The sequence below is a fragment of the Anomalospiza imberbis genome, chromosome 2 (assembly GCF_031753505.1).
Source record: "Anomalospiza imberbis isolate Cuckoo-Finch-1a 21T00152 chromosome 2, ASM3175350v1, whole genome shotgun sequence".
NCBI lineage: Eukaryota > Metazoa > Chordata > Aves > Passeriformes > Viduidae > Anomalospiza > Anomalospiza imberbis.
In genome coordinates, this window is record NC_089682.1 from 16,139,163 (window position 1) to 16,162,080 (window position 22,918).

The following is a 22,918-nucleotide window of genomic DNA, read 5'->3' on the forward strand; positions in this document are numbered from 1 at the left end:
TTCAGACTTCTGGACAAATCTGAAAGGTTCTTTACAGATTGAATTTAGATTTTGTTACTTAAATATCTACTTAAAAGGCATTTTGGAGATCTGAGCTCTTTTGTGGATCTGTTTTTCTGCTCTTCAAAAACAGGCAAAATTGGAATTCTCCAAAATAGAACTGTCATTCACTAAAATGCATTTTTTTTACATTTCAAGGTTTGTTCTTTCAAGATTGTACTATGAAACAGAACAGTACTGAAAACAATGTTCACACTGATTGTGGAAACCTACTTATACAATAGCTCAGTATCCAACTCCTAGCATGAAAATTGTCATTGACAATTAAATGTATCACCTAGGTAGATAAGCTGGTACTAGCTGATTCAATGTTTGACTTCAGTGAATGCCAAGGAAAGAAAAAACTCACATAATCCTTTCTGATCTCTACTACTTATTACTACCAGCTTATAGGAAAGTAGGAAAATCACAAAGTAGGAAAATTTGAGTTTGCTTAGCTGTAATTTTGCTTCACTCAGCTACATGTATTACTAAGCACCTCATTACCATGTTCTAAAAAATTATGGCCTCAATATTTGACTTTACAACAACAGCAAATTTACAAACACAGAAGTGAAATCTCTCGTAACACTGGCATTTCCTCTGATTATTGAGCATGTATATTATAAACATTCTGTGTTATCAAGCTATAGGAAGAACACAGCTTTACAATTAAACATACAAAAAGAAATGAGTATTACTGAAAAGACTTTCAGTAAAAGTTAAGGATGTACAGGAACTGGTTATTCATACTACATGATTACATGTGTCTAAAATGGGGCAAGATACGTCTCCATGTATAAACCTGCAAATGTCTTTTAATAAGGCTAAGACAAAAATTTCTGTTCAATTTTCTTCACATATAAATATAGTGATAGTGAGGAGGAAGGAGATACCTGTTCATGGGAAAAGGGCACCTCTAGCCCTGGAGAGAGGAATCACTTCATACTGGGGCTCAGTCCTTTCCTGCACCTCTGTGTAGGAATATCTGTGGGAATTGCCTCTGGAGAAAGCACATGCCTTATTATCTGCCCATTTAACCACAGATGAGAGTATGGCTATGACAGCTGAGCATTTTCACTGCTGTGCTCCTTGCCACCCACAAGTTTCTCTCCAAGGTTTCCTCACAAGATTGTCACAGCTGGTGTTTCCTGTCACCACTATCAAACTAAAAGAGTTCCTGATTCAAAACCATTTAATTTTATCTTATATAAAGGACAGAAGTCCTCTATTTTTCCACTGTCTCTACAACATTTATATGATAGAAGTCACTTTTATTATATGTAATTATATATGGCACAAGACACAAGTGTCAGAACAGCAGAGTAATGTGTCTCTGTTGTTTTCTTGAAAGACCTTGATGGGAGTACTCAAGGAAAAAAATGCTGCTTAGCCTAAATCAAGATCTTAGAACTACAATCATTATTGTCTGGAAAGAAAAAGCATATCCTATTCTTGAAAATGTCATGTTTGAAAAAAAAAGTCTCTTTAAATGTTTGTCCTTATTTTATTTCAAAGTTTCTGTTAGGACTTTTCTTCCTTTTTCTTTTGCAAATCATGGAAAATCTGACACAAAGCTCACGTACACAACAAGATTGTTGAAAAATAGATAAGACTGACCTTCTGAAAGTTACATTGTTCACCTCTAATTTTACTGCCTCACCCTGTATGAGTACAAGAATTTCTCAAGCATGGAATTTTTAAGCAATTGAAAGAACAAATGCTTTTAAATATCAACAAATGTGAGCAGAGACAGCAGCAGTCAACACTGAGCACATCCTGTGCACAAGCAGCATGTTGCTGCTTTTACTCAGGTGATGCTGCTCAAGCACTGTTAGTACATCACACCAGGATTTCATGCCGATGCATTAAGTGAAACAATAAAATATGACATGGCATGTTCTGTGGTTGGCTCATCATTTCCATCTGTACAAGTGTGAGGCTGTTGAGGCCCTAACTCAACTCCTGTAAGAAGTTGTTAAATCAATCGCATTCTCTACTCACAGAGAGCATTCACATGTCAGAAAAATTATTTAGAAGTGAGCAATAATCTGGTTTGATGCTCATTGATCCATTATTACATTTATACAATTTAGTTTGCTACAACAAAGGCACACCAAAAAAAAAAAAATCAACAAAATTCAGCCAACCATAGCCAATGTCTTTTCAGAAAAAAGTAGTACAATTTTACTCTGACTTGCATAAACATTAATATGTTCTACAACATTAAAGTATTTAGAACAGATTATTCAATAATCTTGATTTTGCAAAAGCCCAGAACATTAAGCAGTCATCCACAAGGCAACAAAAGCCCAGAAAGCCATTACAAGATGGTAAAGTATTTTTCATGAGTTGCTTAAAATGAAGCTTAAAAAACCCAAAACAACCAACTATTTTTTTTTTCAAATTTACTCTCAAAACAGGAACATAAAATATTAGCATTTTAGTCAGATCAATGTATCATAAATGTGACATTTGTAATTATGAAAGTTTTTAAACTGAGCCAAGCAATGCATGTTCTGTGAGGTCACAGGCGTCATTACCTGCAAGTATGTCAGGTCCTTAAGTCACTGCCCATCTCCATCTCCATTCTGCCTTAAACAACCACCACCTTTAGGCAGCACTAAGACTGGAACACAGCTTCCTGCTGTCTCAACACTTCTGATGTTACGTGCTGGCAATTTAGCTGGCAATTACTTTCAAAATCTAGTGGAGTACCTTAAAATATTCTCTACAGAGAAAGATGTGCAAGATGATGCAATTTCTTTTTTCAGTTTGACAATATGAAATCACAGGATACTGTGTCTTCTTCTACACCTAAAAAACTTTAGAGAATTTCCCTCAAGAGATGCTTCACTGTTTCAACCTTCTATTTCTCTCTTGAGAAAATTGCAATTCTTTTTATCAGCTAAAACCCTCACACTTGGTTTATCTAAGCAGTATAACTCCTAGCATAGAAGAACTTTCAGGAAATTACTTTCTAATCTAAAAGACCTATTTATTTTTAGGAAGAGACGGAGTCTTTGGTAAGTAATGACAGAACAGTACATCTGAGTTATCACAATGCCTTTATTTACTGGAAAATTGCTTAGAATTTTTTCAACACATATATGTTAGAGTTTACTTGAGAAGAAGCACTTAGAGTGAATCGCTGCAAATAAATTTTTTGTCTCTTGAAAGCAGAATGTTATTTACTAACCATCTAAGTGCAGGGGAAGACTCCTAACAGAACAAAGAGTTCTATATTTGATGTGCTACTTTAGGGAAGATGGTCACACTGTCTCCTGAGGAAGAACACAAGGACTAGGGATAGCTTAAACCACTCTAAAAGATTTTCAAAGGGAACAGCCATGTAAACTCAGCAATTCCACTGGAGAAAGAGGCACAAGAAAAGGCCAGAACCTTGAGCTACAAGTTTGACAGGAAATTACCAGTAAGTACAGGTTATGATGAAAAGAGACTTTAAAGAAAAAAATAATGTAGATTGAAACAGTTTGTCTGATTTCTTTATCTATGTCCTTCAGAAAAACTTGCAACAACTTTACTGTTTGTTCAGATGTCACGACCAAATGCTTGCACTACCAATCTTACTTGTTTTAAATCAAGTGTAGTACAAGAGAGTCATAAACAGCAGGCTTTTCTCATCCAATTATCAGATGAATCCATAAGCCAAATGAGTGGCCCATCTGTATCCGGGGGTCTCCCAGACTGGGGCTCCAGCCCCAGTGGCAGGCTCGAGAGACAGTGATGCTGATGCCAGGGGCTCTCCAAACTGCAGGAAGTTTACAGACCCACAGGACAGTTGGGATTGGAAGGCACTTCTGCTGATTTTGAATGTCCCCATTTCTAGGGATATTCTGAACAGCCTTCAAGGCATTCAAAATCCACCAGGATGAGATATGGAGCAACGTGCTGTAGCTGATTCTGCTTTGAGCAGTTGTGAAGAGGCACACCTGAATCCTAAGGACTGCACTACAAAGCATGCAGTTTACATTCTTCAAGAACTTGCAGTCTACTAATTTAGGGTGTAAATACTACCCTGAAAAGAACACTTGAAAGTAAGTGAACCCATGCAGTATTTTCTACCAACTATTGGGCTGATGAAAGTGGTTAGCATCAGAACTTCCATTATTCCAAGTGGATTTTTCATATTCAATCACAATTTTCTCCAAGCAATAAAGTAAATATGCATCTCCAAAGAACGTGTACAATCATGTAATGAGAAAGATCTGGAATAAAAATCAGATTTAAACACTATAAATGTAGCTATTCTAGCTTTTCATGATAAACTAGTACTATTTTAGCAATTTAAAAAATAATCTGTGTTTCATCTCATTCAGTTGTAACACTAATTCATATCATTTTACAATCTGACAATATTGTTTAATCCAAACCATGGATATAAAACAGAAACCAAATTCAGTACATGTCTGTAAAATTCTTCCAATGCAGAAATGTCAGTAATTTCAGTTTCAAACCTCAGTCTTCTTCCAGTTCTATTTGTTTGGGGTTTTTTTTTTTTTTGGTCTGTTAACACTGGAAATTGTGAAAATGAAAGCTATTTATAAATAGTATAATACTGCATTGGCAGATACCAGTATTACTTAACTACTTTTTATAGCATAATCTTGACACTTGTAATACAAGTGATAACAAAGTAGAAAATGCAGTAAGGCAAACTGTACTACCTTCATGGCTTCCTTTAAGATATCACTGACTCCACAGATTCAGAGGTCAACAAGACATTTATAATTACATTGTATTTCCTAATTTTTTTGTTATTATAATGCAATGCTCCTTTCCTGGGCACCTTGTAACTCAAGAGTAGGTAGAACTTATTAGAAAAAAGTTACTTTGGTTGGTTGGTTGTTTATTAAAAAAATGTATCATTGGCAAAGTCCTCAGTGTTGTTATCCTAAGTCTCAGAGTCAAAATAGTTTCAGATTGATTGGCAGAAATTCTGAAGTTTATCACATCTCAAGCTTTAGTTTTGAAATCTTTATTTCTGCAGTGGATACAATTTATTTTTTTATCTGGTATTTTCACATTTTAAATTTTTGGGGGTTGTCTTTTTTCTCATCAACAATCTAGCAGGCATTTTTTTTGAACTGTAAAACAAGACCTACTGTGAACCAAAGGCAAACTTGTCAAGCAGGTTCCTGAGGCTGAAACTCTCAGATGAAATTCAGTTTCAGATTAAGATATCCATATTCAGATCCCTGTATGTGAGTTGTGTGTTCAAACTTCTAAGAGCTCTACGTTGATCAGTCACTCCAGTCATGATTCAGTAGCCTAAACATGGGCATCTAGTAGCATCCGAGATTGCTGAGCTATCTAGAACACTCACATAGGATTGTCAGAGAGGCCTCTTAGAGCTTCTTCCCTTCAAATCTCCACCTATCAGTTTTCTGAATACTGTCTATTCAAGGTCTGTACTTTCTAACACTTTCTCCTTAATATCATGATCTTGAGCTCCACTATTATGTAAACACTGTAGTCAATTATTCTAATAATCTGGCTGGTCTTTCCATCACTTGCATCAAGAAATTGTCCGTGATACCCTCCAGAAATCTCTGGGACTGTTTACATCCCACCACACTGCCTGTCCAGGAAATGCCAGGGAAGTTAAAGTCCCCCCTGAAAACAAGGGTCAGAGTTCCCTCCCTGGAAAACGAGTTTTTCACAAACATCATCAGCTGCATAAAGAAGGCTTTGCCAATTTCTTCACTTTCATCAGGTGGTCTACAACAAAGACCCAAAATCATGCCACAGTTTCTGGTCTCACCTCTAACTCTGAGCCACAAGGTCTCAACCACACATCATCCGTCTGCTATGACCCACTTTTCCCTTAAGAGTGGGCCATCACACCACCCCAGAAAATACCACCATACATCTGAGACACTCCTTCCCACAACAGGAAACTTCATTCCCCTTCCTTTTGAGCCCATCTTTTCTGAAATGTCTGCACTCATCCATCCATCACAAAGTACAACTATTAATTCTATGTCAATAATTTTTATATACCAGCTAAGTTTTTTAGTGTGCAAGCTACAACAGGATTTCTCAAACTTAGATAACTCGGCTTAACACTATCTTAGAAAAAAAATTGGCTCGCAGTGCTAAAGGAAAAACACCTAAACATAGCAGCAGCTACTGTCATTTCCATGCTGCACAAGTAGAGACAAGGTTTGCCCTAACTTTAACACCTCTCATGTGCAAATGGCAGCAACAACTCCTCTGTATTCTGCAGTGGGCCTTAAACAACCAGAGGTGGCAATGCCTGTTCAGGTACCAAGCAGCCATTCCAGATCTGTCCTGGAGCAAAAGTAAGAGCCAAGGTAGAGGTTATTTTTGGTTTTAACACATTCATTAGTAATGGTAGTAGTAATGGTAATCTAGGGGAAAGCCTAAGCTACAATGATCTTCCTGTCTAGAACCCAACTTTTATGTTTAGTGCCTCCAATTAAAAAAAAAAAAAAAAAAAAAAAAAAAAAAAAAAAAAAAAAAAAAAAAAGGAAGAAAGTTTAGAAAGTTTTAAACTGGAAACTTTTCCTCCTCACATTTTGGGTGCACAAAGTAGTGTAACACTGTAACCCTGTCTTCATAATGCAATTTGGTATGTAAAAGGTGTTACCTAAGGTAACCATCACCCTTGGTATTTTGGTGTCAGCTCATTGTTAGGTTTGGCTATGGAACATTTCATAGACGTCTGCATTAACCCTAGGAATCTGTCAATTCCCTTTCACTTATTCCAGATTTTTAATGAGAATATTTTTTGTGTTGTTCTCCAGGGAAGGATAAATTTTAACAGGAAATGCCACTTGTATTTTCAAGCTTCAGTTCACATTAGACAACAGTATTACAGAAAGAAAACAATACCCTCCTCTGCCCATAATGATTTTGTGGCATTTACAAGACATCTTTTTGCTCTCTAGGTCTTTTTCATCAAGAAATATTTTTGTTGACACTACGCTCTAACCAAAGCAAATCACATTTTAGAAGTTTTCTCCAATCTGTATATTGATGTGTATTTCAGTGAAGACCCTAATTTCTTCTCAAAGTTTTTAAATTCAGGTTTGCAGAGAAAAAAAAAGGCTTTTCTTGTCTGGGATTATAGAGACAGTGCACTCTCTGGAAAATAAGAGAGAAATTCTTGCCTCCTAAGAAAATTGCCTGTTTTATCTGGGAAGCATCTAAAAGTGCATTCCTTTTAGAGATTTTCTCTTCTTCAAAGAATAGCATTAAGATTAAAATTTATTCCAAACTGCTTAAAAGAAAGACAGCAGGCAAAATTCATACCTCAAACACTTCCCAATCACTGCTGCAGAGGTCAGAGGAACAGGAGGGCTGCCTCTACACAAGCTGCATGGTAATTTAGCTAACTTGAGAAGCCAACCATACATGTGGAAATAAAGGAATCTGCATCCAAGGAAGATTTCTGCTACTACTAACAGATGAAGAAGAAATGGCAGCTAAGTTTTCATAAAAATAGCATTTTCAGCAGATGAATTTCAACTTAGGAGCTAAATCAAGAAAGGGAGTTTGTGGACTTATTTCAGACAGTTTCTTCAGCATCTGAAAAGCTGTGGCCAGATCAGTATATCTTGCATTATATTTCAATAAGGAGACAAAAAGTCTAAACATCTAAGCAGGAGTTCTGGGAAGACTAAAAAAGCTCTTCTAGCAAAAACTGCCCCTACCAGTAAGACTAACATGTTGCCCTTTTTGATCTTCCACACAACACATGTACTTTTGAGCCAGGGAAAAAAAAAAAAGGATAACCACACAGAAATTAAGTTCACTGAGAAAGTTTGCCCAAGCATGACAAACAAATATTTCTTGGAAAAGGGGGAAGGAGAAGTGTCGTGATCTCACTGAGTTTATTATCACAAACACTGGAAACACTATGTGGGGAGAGAGGATAAAAAAGTGCAGAATGAAGAGCTAAGGGACAGGGAATACATGGGCTAAAGAAAATGGGAAAAGAAGGCAGACAAATGCAGCTTCAAAACAGATTGGAAAAGAGAACTGGGGTAAGGCACCTCGACTGAGAAGTTAGTGTTAAAACCAGCATAACAAATAAATGAATCTGTGAACATTAAAATTTTAGTGGAACCCAATTTAACTGAAAGCAGAGGAACAGTGAGAATTCAGAAATAGCTGCAAACCCACTAAAACCACAGATGAGTCTTATTCCACAGTGTTCTGGTATGCACGGGGGATGAAGGCAACAGGTTACTAGCTATGCCATCTCAAATACTAGAAGCTGACAGCTGTGTGACAACTGCGTGGGTATCCATATGGTGTTCCATGATGAATTTTGTATTTGAGAAGTCTAGAAAATTATGGGGGGAAAAAAAAGTAAGTTTATCACAGTATATATAAGCAAGGCAGTATTTGAGGGGAAGAGGTAGCATTCTTTCATTAGAAATACTGGAGTATGCAAAAGAAACTGAAGCCCTTCTCCAGGCCTAAAATAGAAACAGCAACCTCCAAGGCTAAACTTAAACTGAGAACAATTATATTCTGTGTTTTAAAAGACTCAATGAATCTACATAAAATGTCAAATATTTCCTAAGGTAGAGTCTATCTCATTTAGCTTCAGCTAGCTAAGAGTTAGATACTCCATGTGAATTGTCAAGGTTTTCCCCACAGTTTGTAAAAGCAGAGGAGGGAGAAAAGATCTGGCCAGAAGGTTACTGGTTTTGATAATTTCCAGATGGTAAAAGCTGTTTTTCGGATTTTGGACTCTCTCAACTTATATAAACGAGGGAGATTGGTTATGCAAGACCTAAGCACTGAAACAGTGGGTGAGATTAATTCCACCCAAGTTACTTAACTTTGCAGCCCTTCTGTCTGAATGTTTTATTTTTGCATGCACAAACTTACATGCATACCCATGTTTTTAAGGTACATTTCCAAATCTTATCGAGACTAGTAACCTCAGTGATATTACGTTCTCTGGATCATTATTCTTTGAGTTGCATTGCTGCATTAAGATCATCGCAGTTCATTGGACTGTATTTGTAATTAACATGCTAGAAACACAAAGTATTCCAAACTGTGCTACTGAAGTAAGAACATCTCCATTGCCAACGTAACGGCAGCGTCAATTCTCACATCCCACAAAGCAATCTGGCATAACTAGCGGCAAGACCAGAATTTCTGAAGCTCATCCTTCTTCTTTCACCTGCATATTAGAGAATAAAGTATATGTTCACTGGTGAGGATCTTCATGAAGCTATAAATATCCCTGCTATGAGCTTTGCATTTCCTTTCTCTGGTATAATTAAAGGTACTACCTGAGATGAATAAAACTTCAAATAACTTGCAAATAAGGCCCCACTAGAAGTAGCTTTTCTTCTTCTTATGTTAAACTTCCAGAAGAATGCTTTAGATCAGATCCTTGAGCAAGAGCTCAAATATTTAACATGAGAGGTTTTCATAAGAAAATTATGGATTTAGAATGTACGTCATATATTGACCTCCTAGAGCCATACTTCTCTCAGTTCCAAGGCACTATAAATATTCATTTAAACAGAGGTGAAAGAAGAAGTAACAATTGGAAAAGCTTTATGATTCTTTGTGGAGTAAAGGTTTTGAACTTTTTACTCAGCCAAATTCCTCATTAATGTTTAATAACAGGATTCCTACTTCAGATTTGATTTAAGATTACTACAAAAATCCAAAAAGTATTTCCTTGAGGTACTTGCTTCTTGAAGTACTAGCTTCTTGAAGTACTTGCTTCATTGCAGGCCTAAACTAGACACAGATATGGAAAACAAAGCTTCCTCAGAGGAAAGGTGCCTTCTGTCCTTTGTAAACTGATATAGTAGCAAGCCTTCTGGGTACAGAGAGTAAACAATAGCTCTAACAGCAGTTTGTTGACTAGCATTGTGCTTGAATGTGCTAAATCTGACTTGGTTTCATCATAACATGATTCTGGGTGTGATTTCTTTTTTTAAAAAAAATCCACCACATTGCAGTATAAAATTATACAGCAATAGCTCTGGATAGGTAGCAATAAATAAAAAAGTTAGCAAATGAGTAAATTGGTTACTCTAAATGCCGTTGAAATCTTCATGGAAAAATAAAAATAATTAGTCTCATCATACAGGTTTCATTCAGGTATTACTGTTTGAATAGTCAGTTATCCCCACCTCTTCAAAAAATAAAAAGGTGGCCTTGAAGAACGTTAATTGTTAACCTATCCCAGTCTAAAAATCAAGAGAAAAACCTCAAACAAACCCATAGATAAGAGACCCCTATACCTAATTATTCCTTTACTTTTGTCTTTCCACATATTTGCTCTTTGCAAGAATAAACTATGCGCTCATAATTTGATTCCCAGCCAGATCTGTTCAGGAAGGGCATGTTCTTCCACTGAAAAATTCTAGGTCTTATTGTTTACTGTAGATACAGAGCTATAAAACTAAACAGACCTTTCATTTCCATTTTTCTTTTAATAGCTCAGAAGTGGTAAAAGATTGTCTTTGTTCACACAAACATATTTAGGAAAAAAGACAAGACACTTTAGCAATAAGGATAAATTTTCAGAAAGTTCCTGAAACACGATCTTCAGATGAAGAGACAAGTGAAAGCTGAGAAAATATAATCACAAGACTTTGGCTGTGAAATTTTTATTCATATTTTTGTTAAAGCCTTGTACATGCCTGCTATATATTTTGATAAAAGAACAGATTTATTGCCATTCATATTTTATACTGAGACACAAGTGTTCAGTTCTCCTTACACCCATAAAAATGAAAAGTGCAACAGTGCGCTAACTAGCACATACAAAAACCTTTGCAGAAGCTACAGAAGGAACGGGCTAGTAGCATTTTCTAAAACTGACCAGAAGAGACCTCTATGCTGTAACTCATTAATTAAACAAATATGTGTGTGTGCATGCACACTTGTGCACAGCTCTGTACATGTGCACATGCGTAATTGGAAGGATGCTGGTAAAGGAACAGAAGCTCGTCTACAGCAATATAAATTAAACATTATCCATTTCATTGAGAAGCCTGCTAAATAGAAACCAAGACATACTATAGACAGGCTGATCACCCTTGATTTGCTTCTCTGATCCTGCCATCATCTAGACATCAACTCTGCATTCTCTTTTATGCTATCTGAGGAATATGGATGAAGGGGGCACTACACCACAGAATTTCTGAGGACAAATGCCACTCCCTCACTTTCAATTTTTTTAAATCTGCTAGAGCCCATAAGATGGATATTGTTTGGCCTACGTTTAGCCTTTCTAAAAGACACTGGGGAAGCTCCTACTGATCTTTTTTGCTCCCCAAATAGTTCCTTAGCACTGCAACGACATTTATAGCAGTGGAAGCAGGAAGGACTTACAAAATTAGAACAGGTTCAGAGCCCAGGGAGCAAGTCCATCAGATAATGTCTTTTATATGTTTCTTAACACTATTCTTCACTGGCTGATGCTTTGAGGGAGAAAAAATGGTAGGCACCACTTGGATGAGTTTTTCACACAGACAGTCACAGAAAACTTGATCCTGTAAAAGCAGCAGCTAGTCAGCTCTGCTCTGCAGATGGCATTGCCTGCAACATATTTCTGTGCATAAACATGGCATTACTCTATCTCTGTTGGAAATGTTAATTGATTTCAAGAAGATAGCTTGCCTCCTGGTCAAGATGCATACTGTCAAAAGAAGAGGTAGGTGTAACCAGTCAAGTTTTTTAGGTCCTACAGAATTTCATCTTTCCACATCTCAGTGCATTATCATACTTAAAAATATCACCTACCTCTGTCATACCTCAAACCTACATTTTTTTTCAAAGCCCACCTATAAACTAAAGGGAAATCAATAATGATGATAATCCTGTTCAGCCAAGTTAACAGCTAAGAAAGCTGTTTTGCAAATAATTTTCAGCACACTTGAATCTGTGGTAAACTTCTGTTCTTAGAACTGTATGAAAAATATGCTTCATAATATGCATTTGGGAAGGAGTTCTCAGTTTTGTAAGGATTCTTTCTGGACTGAAAGATAGGAGAGCTGTTTAATAAGGCAGCACACTTCTATGCCAAAAACTGAAAACAGAACAACCACCCTTTCAGAGAACACAGGCATCTTGTGTCTGCTGCTGGAGCGTGTAACAGATGAGGGTCTGAATAGGATATGGAGGGAAGCACTGAGAGAGGGCATGCACGAGCATGAGAAGAAACTGCACAAGGTTTCAAGAAAAAACAGTGTTGATAATCAAGAATATTGTTCAAGGGATGGTGGTTCAAAAGTAAAATTGAGTAAAACATTACGCCAAGCCCAGAAGGTTGCAGCACAGCTGATTCACAAGCAGACCATGTGTCCCCCAACAGGAGGATGGCTACAAACTTGCAGCTTATAATATATGAGCCCATCTTCTGTTAGCCCATCAAGGGAACAGATTATGAACATACTTTTCAAACACAAAGTCCAAATAAGGAAAAGCAGAAAACAGACCCATGGAAGTTGAAGAAAGCAAGATTGAAGCTAAGGACTATCCCATAACAACAGGTAACATCTAAACATTATATATACACAAGGTAAAATTTGTGTATGTATTCTCACAAATGTAAGAACTAGTCTGTCATCATCACCCACAGGAACTTCAGACATGATGTGGGAACATGAAAGCTCCTTACCCTTGTCCTCCATCCTGCATGCTGGAGATGCTGCCCAAATCAGACACCTCTCACAAGCACACACACATCCCTTTATACTTCTAAGTGTATGGGTACAAGTGAATGAAACCATGAAGGAATGGGCATCCATGAGTACAATCATTTCACTTCAAGACCTGCAAATATCCATCCTCCCTTTATGCAAGACTGGTACTGAACTTTATTACACTAATCTTTCTACACCCAGTACTACACAGAAATTAGTCTTCACATGGAGGAAGAAACAGAAGCTGTCTTATCAAAGTTTTTAAGGTGCAAGCAACTATAAAATTGGAGAGAAATGTTGGTATCTGTATCCAAAAAAGGGCTACCTGTTCTGTTCAGAAACAAATCCTCACTTTGCTACACATCTGAAAAAGTGAAAATAAAATTGCATAAAGTGTGTAATTTCTCATAATGGGCAAAGTAAAGCCATTATGTTCTACGGTGTTAGGGCTTAAAAGGAAGTTGCATAAGGATTGATCTAATTTAGCAATTTAAACAAAAATGCATCAGGGATAGTAAAAATGCAAATACTTTAAAAATCCAGACGATGTTTTAGATTTTATCTTAAATAAGAAGGGCATAAATAAAATATCCTTTAGAAAATGAGAAGCTAGCATGCAATTGGACTACTCTTGAAAAAAAGCAAGCAGCAGACTCATCAAGCTTTATTGTCCAGGTGCAGGTGCAGCTACACACAGCAAAAAGAAGTATGTATTTTGAAGAGTTTCAGAATTGTAATATGTGTATAAGGCACAGATCTCATAAAGAATGATTCCAGTTTGTGCAAACATTTAACAACTGCTACTGGTTGAAAAAAAGAGCACAAAGCAGTCTGAGCAAAAGTGGCCTGTATTCAAGAGCTCAGCCTGCCTTCCCACTGTATCCAAAACTTCTTAATCACCACACTTTGATGTCAGGTTTGTCTAGTCCCTTACTTAGGCTTTTAGCTGTGATCAAACCACACATTATAAGTAAAATTATTAGGTCCTTTGCATAAGAATTTACAATTTTGTACAAATTTTAACAGCTGTAGTCGTATAAAAGGAAACTACTTTCCTTTTCCCCCATTTATCGTTATCCAGGCTTTGAATGAGAAGTAAATACCACTATACTTCAAAATAAGTTACAAATTCAAAGAATTTTTATTCAAAAAGAATAGAAAGGTTTTTTTTTTTTATTTTATTTTAGGAGGATATTCCATGAGTTAGGAATTACGCAGAAGTGAGTAATCATGGAAATATAAATTGCTTTAACCAGGACATTCAGAGGGACAACTTACTATTTAAAAACACACTGTAATCTTTACTGATGAAAAAACACAGTGCCAAGAAGAGCCTATAAGTTTTCAGAAAAAAATGAAATTATAGAAAGTTTTCACTGTTATTGTGAATGTTTTGCCTACACTGTCAACTGCTCATTTTGCAGGACTCCTGAGGTTTAAAAAAAAGGACTTTAAATTCATAAAAAAAGAAAATTAAGAAAATAAGGTAATGTCAATGACATATTCAAGACACTTTAGTGTATTTAAATTTTAGATCAACTTGGTTGATACAAATAATTTTGAAAGCCAGACAGATGATCCAGACCCATTTTTACTATGGTACATTTAATAATCTACATGAATGATCTTCTGAAACAGTGAGTTATGCTCTTAGCAGCCTTTGTTGAAACACACAAAGTGTCCAGAAATCAATTATTAACCTAGTGCTCTTAGAGCTTCTCATGTGTCCTAAAACAGTTTAAAAACTCCACAAGAATCCCTCAGAGGAAAACAATTAACCTAAAATTTAGAAATACCATTTTGTTTGCATCAATTATGCTACACAGTAATTTGCAATTTAATGACAAGACCAGATTGTAATCCAATATTCAACCAAGTTCATACTACTACAGATGTAGTCCTATAATTAGCCATATGCTGTTCCCTCTCCCATATAATAATTTGCATTAACTATAAATTCCCTCGCTTGCACCACTACTTTCCTAATGATCCAAGACCCTACATCAGGTCTCTAAAACTCATCTATTTCAATTTCGTCTGCTGATGCTTCTAAGAAATACTGTAGTCATGTTCCTAAACTTTAATTATCAGCATAAAATTTTCAATTTTTTGCAAGAAAATATTATTTGTATGGATAGCCTTGCTTTGAGTGCTCATCACATCCACACTTAAAAATAAGATTTCACGTACAAGGACCTTAAAATGAGATACAGTTCTACAAGCTGTTTGCAATTAAGAGCCATTAAGGGCAGCCACAGAACACACTGCCGCAGGTCTGAATATGATTCCTGTATTATTACAAGTGTAACGATATATAATCCTTTTGCAGATGGATTTTGCAGCAACTACAAGGAGCTTGTTTATTTACTGGCAATCTTCCAAGCCAAGTTCTTATGTGTGGCACAAGCAGTAACCTTTCACTTAGCAACACCTGTAGCCAAAGCAAGAATTCATATAAAAGATTATGTAAAATACTATCAAAATACATACAGTTTGTTTAAGAAACATATGAAAAAGAGCAAAAATATCTGGTTTACACAGAGCCATTAGTGTGACCAACTGGAAGAAACTGTCTGATTAAAAGAAATACTGATCTGAGGTACTGTGACTGCAACAAATTGCTTGTCTTTGACTTAATTTAAACTGAAAACCATCAGTAATACATTTTACATATCTTTCCAAAGCAAGATGAATCACTCCTGTTATTTTTAACTTGAGCTTCTATGCTTCTTTCACCTACCTCCATCACTACAGTACAAGGGTGATTCCCTGTTTGGCTCCCCTCACCCTTCTTGTTTTGAAGATTTCTGCATCGCAGCTGTCTCTGCACCCCAGCTTTGTACTGCATGAAATGTTATCGTGGACAAGCCAACTTAAGTCATTCTAATTTGTGGTACTGAGAACAAACACCTTCACACTGTACTGCTTTAAACTGAAAAGAAAAAAAATTTTAGCATCCCCTTCCAGAGCAAGTTAATTTCTCCACTCTGAAAGCTCTGTCTCTTATCTTTGCCCTGCACCTTCCTTTTTTAAATATTAGCCATTGGGAGCAAAGGAGGGATGGAATGAGAATTTTTAGTACTGAATACCATCCATATCTAAGCAGGGTTCATAACATGACAAGCACAAAGGAGGAGGTAAGGGAATGGAGTATCCTACAAGGGAACTTCCAAACAAACACCAGTTTGGATTGTCAGAAAAGACTCAAAGGGAAACAACACAGCACAACTGCAGACGTCAAAGCAGCATTATTCCACTGATATGGCTACAAAGTGACTGATATTATTAACAAAAAACATAAACTTTCAAAAAATCATCAAATATCCTTAGTTGGAAAGGACCCACAAGGATCCTCGAGTCCAACACCTGGCCATGCACAGGACACCCCAGGAATCACACCATGTTCCTGAGAGCATTGTCCAAATTCCTGTGGAACTCTGTTAGGCTCAGTGACCACCTCCCTGGGGAGGCTGTTCCAGTGCCCAGCCACCCTCTGGGTGAAGAACCTTTTCCTGATATCCAACCTAAACCTCCCTTACCATTCCCTCTGGTAATTTAATGCATTTAAAAATGCATTCATGCCCACTTTGTTGAACCCTGGCAAGGCCCTTTTAAAGAAATAATTGTATGTGACTGATAAAGATAGCAAGGGTTTATATAAGATCAAATTAAATAAAACATTGAAACAGAGTATATCTTAGCAATGTATAGCAGAAGTAACAGACAGAAAACAATAAAAGAAATGAAAAAAAGATCTGGGACTACCTTACTTCATCCCCTCATCCTACATAGCCTTACAAATGTGAACCCAAATATTTACTTCAGTTAATCCCAGGACTCAGACTTTGAGGAAATTAGGACAACACCAAAGATCCATTTTTTTTTCCAGCAGTGTGGATAAGACATTTTAGAATATGATAGTTTCTTCAAAATTACTGCTTTAATGGGTTTTATTAAATGTATTATGAAAAAACTCTTTAAAAAAGTAATTGAAGAATGAGAGCAACTTGGGAATAAGATTTTGAGGAAAAGAAATAAAAGGCAGTAGCATTGTGATACGGAGAATATTATAGCCCACCTTGGGAGTGAGAGGGGAGACTAAATTAGTAGTGGTCTGCTCAAACTGTGGGAACTCAGCAAGTTCAGTTTCTATGCTCCATTCTGCACACCTATCTGATCTTTGCAGCACTAACAGTACACATATAAGTCTTCCACTTACTTGAATGTAAATCAGCACTTTATTGACACCAATCATATTTAAAACCACATTGATACAATGCTATCTGATTGTCTGTTTCCCCCTGCCACAGGGGACTGAGAGGACTATGGAAGAGGTTCAGATAAAGACAAATGTCACAATGCCTCAGTGAAAAATGAAAGCTACATAAACTGCCAATACCAGATTCACATCTACCCTGCATAGGAAGCAGTTGCAGATGGTCACTGTATGTCTCTTACATGTATAGAAAGCAATGCCTGAAGTGAATCAGCACTAATCAAGCTTGCCTCTCACTGCTACACTCAAGGGAATGCTATGGAAAGTAGAGTTTGGAATCCACCAAAAAAATACTCTATATCTGACATTTCAGACCAGAATTCTGTAAGGAATTCAAAAGGTAACTCACTGCCTCATAGTGAAGTTGAAGCAAGTGATTATTGAAGAGTTACTATGACTTTCAGCACTACCACTTGCCTAATAGATCTATTTTCCTCACATAATATCTAGGACAGATCTCAACTCTGACTACTGCAAACATTTACTGCTGGCAAACTCTATTTACCCAGAAGGTCCAAAAAGTCTCATATTCGTTGTATGTGTTTCACATAAGTTTTGGCACAAAAAAACTACCAGTGATATGATGCTTTAGTCCAAGGAATAACAGCATTAATGGAATAATCTTCTATAGGTAAGTTGTCATTACTGAAAGAAAACAGTACGCTGCACAGAGATTCTAGCCTGGCAACAATTAAACCAAAAATCTTGCCACAAAGCCAAACCAAATTTGATTAATTGAGAAAATTAGCATATTGCTTTTAATTACACGCAAAAAAATCAGCAAAAAATTTGAGGATGATGGGAAAAAACACAAGCAGCAATCTGGTTTCATTTTGAGAACTCAGATTTTTCATTTACTCATCATTTAATTTCTCAATCAACCAAACAGGAACTACTGTCAAATCAATCACATCCAAAGTAAAACAAAAATGAGCTGTACCCGTTTCAGTACAAAAGATTATACCATGAAAGTTAAAGATAAACTGCAATGACTATATTCTTCAGTCCAAGTACTTGACTTAACACATGCTGGGGAGCTAAGGAAGCTTGAGAGCCAAATCTAAAGAAAGTACATGAAAAAATACAACACACAAAAAAAACCTGCAGCTTTTACAAACAAGTACACTTCCCTTTTAATTTTGACACTAAAGGGGAACTCAACAAGTTAAAAATGGTTGGCAGATTTAAAAAGCGAAGGTGTTAATAACATCCTTAGACACAAGAGACACAAGAGTTGGAAACATCCTTAGACATCCTAAGACACAGGAGTTGGAAAAGGGATTGTAACATCCACCAGGGAAATTCAGAACTCTGCTATTATGACAATGAGAAAACCCAAATTTTCTATGAGTATGAAATTCTCATTTGCCTTATGAAAGCAGCATGAGCAGGTTCCTGGTGCCTGTGCATAAAATTTCTGAGAAAAGACCAGGAGGAACTAGGAATTAGTGCACAGTTCTAGAAATATGCATTATCTGAACTACCTGTCATCCTAGATGATGGCACTGCTCTTTAGGGGTACAAAAAATGTAGTGGAATAGCTTGTGTGACCAGAGCTCTGACACAACAGACACAGCTCATCTTCTGTTAAATATCCTACAAAGGCAAGGACATCCTTGCAGAGGAGAAGGAGGCTTGAATGCATGTACATTCCTTTCAAGTAGCTAAGACAAAAGCCAAAAGTTTTTAAAAAGGCTGGAAGACAGAACAACACAGGTTACATTAGGGGAACACCTGCAACAAAGCACCTTATGAAGAGAGCAAAACCCTTTTAAGGGAAGCCTTACAATAAAGTCCAGTTTTCACAGAGGACTTAAAGCACTCCAACATTTTCTGCAAGGGTAATACAGAAAGATGGGAGACAATCAGACTTTTGGAAAACAGAGAAGGCAATTGCTTGGCACTGATCAATGAACCAACAGGAATGTGAAGGCTGATGATAACCTCAGAGGCAATGTGTGTGCACCCTGACAGAAGACCACTGTACAGGGAGGGAGTAGTGACGCACATCAGAGTTCACCTGAGGTGGCCCAGGCTGCAGGACAAACTCAGCCAGGTCATTGTACCAGAGGAGTCTGCAAGCAGCTCCCTCTCAGCATCTGAAGATACATAACCTCCGTGGCCCTGCCTTTATCCAGCGATGTAGCAAGAAGTTCTCCTGAGAACATCTTTCCATCTGACAATAGAATTGATCAGGAGTTTTCTTTTAAAAGAATCCTGCAATAGCTTGAATAATAAAAATAGAGAAAAACCCCTTCTTACAGACTGGTCTTCACAGTATGCTGCATTCTGATCAGAGGCCATTTTGATGCTGCACAACTGAAGATTCGCAGCATCTGAAGGGATGTAAGGTCACCTGTTCCATTTTTACTTTATTATAGTGATGTTAATACTCACTGAAGAAGCAGCACTTTAAATTACAATTTACAGAGCCTGCATGCCTTTCTTATGGGTATTACAGCAGACCAGCATCTCCACTGCGACAGTGGAATTTAAGATTCTGAAATAACTCAGAGAGAGGGACAACAGAAATACAACCCTAGACTGACAAAGGAACAGATTTCACCTTGCTCGACAATGTGCTCGGAGACAGCCCAGAAGGGCAAAGGAGTCTGAGAGCTGGTATTACTTCCTCTGAGCAGAGTGATGCCCATGGGAAAATGTTCTCAAGTTGGCCAGCATTGGTAAAAGGGGAATTCCTGACTCTGCTCAAACACAAGCAAATAGTGTGAAGTGTGAAGAAGTGGGTTACCTGTAGAAACAAAACAAAAATATTGGTTTCAAAGGGACAACTAAGAAAATCACGACCCTGCTGATCCATAGGGGCTCTAGTAATAGAAGACATGAAAGAGGCTGAGATACTCAAAAGAAATGTAATGATTCTGCTATATATGCATATTCACTGTATTTTCTAATGAGTAAAATGTACCTTTCTTTTAGGGGTCAGCAAATATTTCTTTCATGTATTATGAAGCAAACAAACAACTTAACAGAACACAATGCAAGAGTATTACAGAAGGATCAAACAAGACAAAATTAAATATCAGGCTAAGAAGACACTGCCTGGAAGCAATAAATCTATTCCACAGGTTATTCTTCATTTTTCTTCAATGCACTGAAGTGCCAAATAATTCTAACTAACATTTCTTTTTGTTTCTTTTTAATATAGGAATTGAGTGGTGTTTATCTCAAAGAAAAAGGTCTAAAAAATACCTCATACTATTAAGAACCACCAAAACACATTCCTAAAATAAAAGACAAAAAAAACATCTTATTAAGTAGGTGATGTTGGACTTATAAGAACAACTGCCACCAGACTTCCAAATCATTGAACTGTATTACCCTCAGGCTCAAGGCCTTTGGTAACACACAGCAGGAGAAGTCAAGGAGATTTCATCCATTTCAACTATGCTTTCAGAGAAACTGCATCACCACACACCTTCCTGCATGCCTGACTAACCTAAATGACCACCATCCATTTATACATACAAATATATAGATACAAATATATGTATATAGGCATAGAATCATAGAATGTCATGACTTGGAAGGGACTCACAAGAATCACCGAAGTCCAACTCCTGGGCCTGCACATGGCACCCCAAGAATCAGAGCCTTTGCCCGAGAGCCTTGTCCAAATGGCTCTCATGGTCTGACTGCCTGCTCGTGTGAACTCTTCTTCCTCTCCAGCCTGGCTGTGTGGTGAGCTCTGCCTCACCCTAAGAAACAACCCCTGTTCCAGAGTCATCATCTTCTCCACCTAGACAGAATCTTCTCCACTTACCTCCGGCATCTAAGAATGTATTCATCTCATTTCTACAAACTCTACTTGCAGCTGCAATTGTCAGTGTTCCTCCTATAAACACAGTTTATTATCTCACAGTGTAACATTTCCTTTTCACATTGGCTTTTGGCTTAATTTTTTTTTCTTTAGGCTTCTTTCTCAATGTGCCCATCTTTGGAGACCTCTGGCTTTACCACAGCATCTTCCAATCATGTTATTGCCCAACAACTCTGTATGAAGCAGGAAGACCACTTTGTAAAGTAAAAGGGACACTGGTTTTATTTAAAGGGCAAACATTTGACAAGTCTTAAACATTAGCAAAGATTATTTTCCTCAGCCATGATCTCTGGCACTACTTAACTGATCAAGTGGCTTTTCTTTTCAGAAAACAGCCAAAATCCAAATAAGCCAAGATGGCCTTTTTAAATAGTTTGCAACTATCAAATGTATTTCCAGTACTTTCAACACAATGCACTTCAGTGTATTTCCTTAGGAAATAACTTCTGACTAAATGAAAAAATAGGAAAAAGCTTTTCAGAACATAATCTCTGCTTTTTTTCAACATTATTTGCATTAGCTTTGCATCAGAAAAAAAACCCTCAGATAAACAAATAAACTTTATGCACAAACCAAAATTAGCAATGAATGATTTGGGATAAAAACAGGCTGCCTAATAATGTAAACACAGTCATTCTAGAGGAGCTAGTTTAGCTTTTCTGGTAATGTTCCTTTAGCAAAGGAAAAACATATATAATAATGACAAGGTATTTGTTCCTTATGCCATTCTCTCCTACTTAATATATAGATATGCCAGTGAAATGCACTGAGGTAAAAAGCTACATATTTACTGAAGCACTAGTGGATTATAGGTTGGAAAATTGTTGCAATTAAGGGCTGGCTCCTCATTTCACAGAAAATTTACCCTCTCAATTATACAGTGGAGATATATTGACTGAAAATAGCTGGGAATTTGATCCTGGCATATTACCACTATTTATAAACATTCAAAAGTATGCCCACCAGCAGCCAAACAGAAAAAAAAAAAAACAAAAAAAAAAAAAAAAAAAAAAACAAAAAAAAAACCAAACAAAAAAAAAAACCAAACAAAAAAAAACCCAACAAAAAAACCAAACAAAACAACAAAAAAAACCACCCAAAAAAACACCAAAATCCAAAAAAATGCAACAAAAAACCCCAAACCATACGTCCTTGCATTTCCAGGTAAGTCTGTTAACACTGTATGAAAGTGTATTTAATTTCAGTATTCATATACAAGTAGGAATGGTCAACATTTAACTTTCAGACAGTTACTCTTTTTTTGGTAAAATAGACAGCTCCTAAACTCATCTGCTCTCAGAGGCTCAGTGCAGCTTGTTTTAAGCAAGAATCATAAATCAGATGAAAACAGCAACATGCCTCAACTTTTTTTTAGGTCTCCAAAAACTGGAAAGCCTAGGTTTCAGTAAACCTACTTGCCAGAAGCTTAAAGAAATACCACTTTGGTTTAAACCTTTAGCACAACTGCTTCCATTAAGATGAAGCTGTAGAAAAAAATGGTGCGACTACCAAAAAATTTAGATGTTCACAAGGAAGGCAGCAGTCTTACACAGGCTGTTGGAACACTTTCTTCTGCTAAAGGAAAGCCTTTCCTTTCTAGTCATCTGGTGTGCTGCAAGGTGTTCTCATAGGAACCTGGGCAACAGATTAGCCTGCCAATATACCATACTTTTAGAGTACTGAACTCTTCTGCATGAGCGTGAATAGACATGCACAGCTAAAATTTCACTCAGCAATGTAGGAAATCTGAGAAACTCACTGAGTCTGGCTGAGGTTACTTTCCACAAAGAACAGAGATGCCTAGTACAAACTGTATCATCACTACCCAGGTGTTCTCAAACTACTTGCCCTGAATTTTCATACCATGAATATCTAAAAAGATCCAATTTACCTAAGTCACGCTACTGACTGTTATACATCCCCAAGCCCAACATGGCTTCAGCTGGGAGGATCTTAAGCTCAAATTTTTGGTTTTTTTCCTTTTTTAAGTCAGTAAAACAGTGTAAGACACACCAGATTGATCCATACACTGTGTGCAAAAGCCCTTCTGTGTACACATTAAGAGCCACCATAGGAATATAA

The 22,918-nt window shown here is 36.9% G+C and overlaps 1 protein-coding gene across 4 annotated transcripts in view; it reads right to left on the reverse strand.

Annotated features, from left to right (window-relative positions):
- Positions 1-22,918, reverse strand: part of CDKL5 (cyclin dependent kinase like 5) — a 131,069-nt gene that overhangs the window by 57,739 nt on the left and 50,412 nt on the right. Inside the window, exon 1 of one of the 4 annotated variants that reach the window (XM_068179960.1) lies at positions 13,045-13,087. The exons of the other annotated variants lie outside the window; for them this stretch is intronic. The gene's annotated coding sequence lies outside the window, so the exon portion shown is untranslated. Of the gene's footprint in view, positions 1-13,044; positions 13,088-22,918 lie in introns of those variants that run through there. 4 annotated transcript variants of the gene reach the window in all.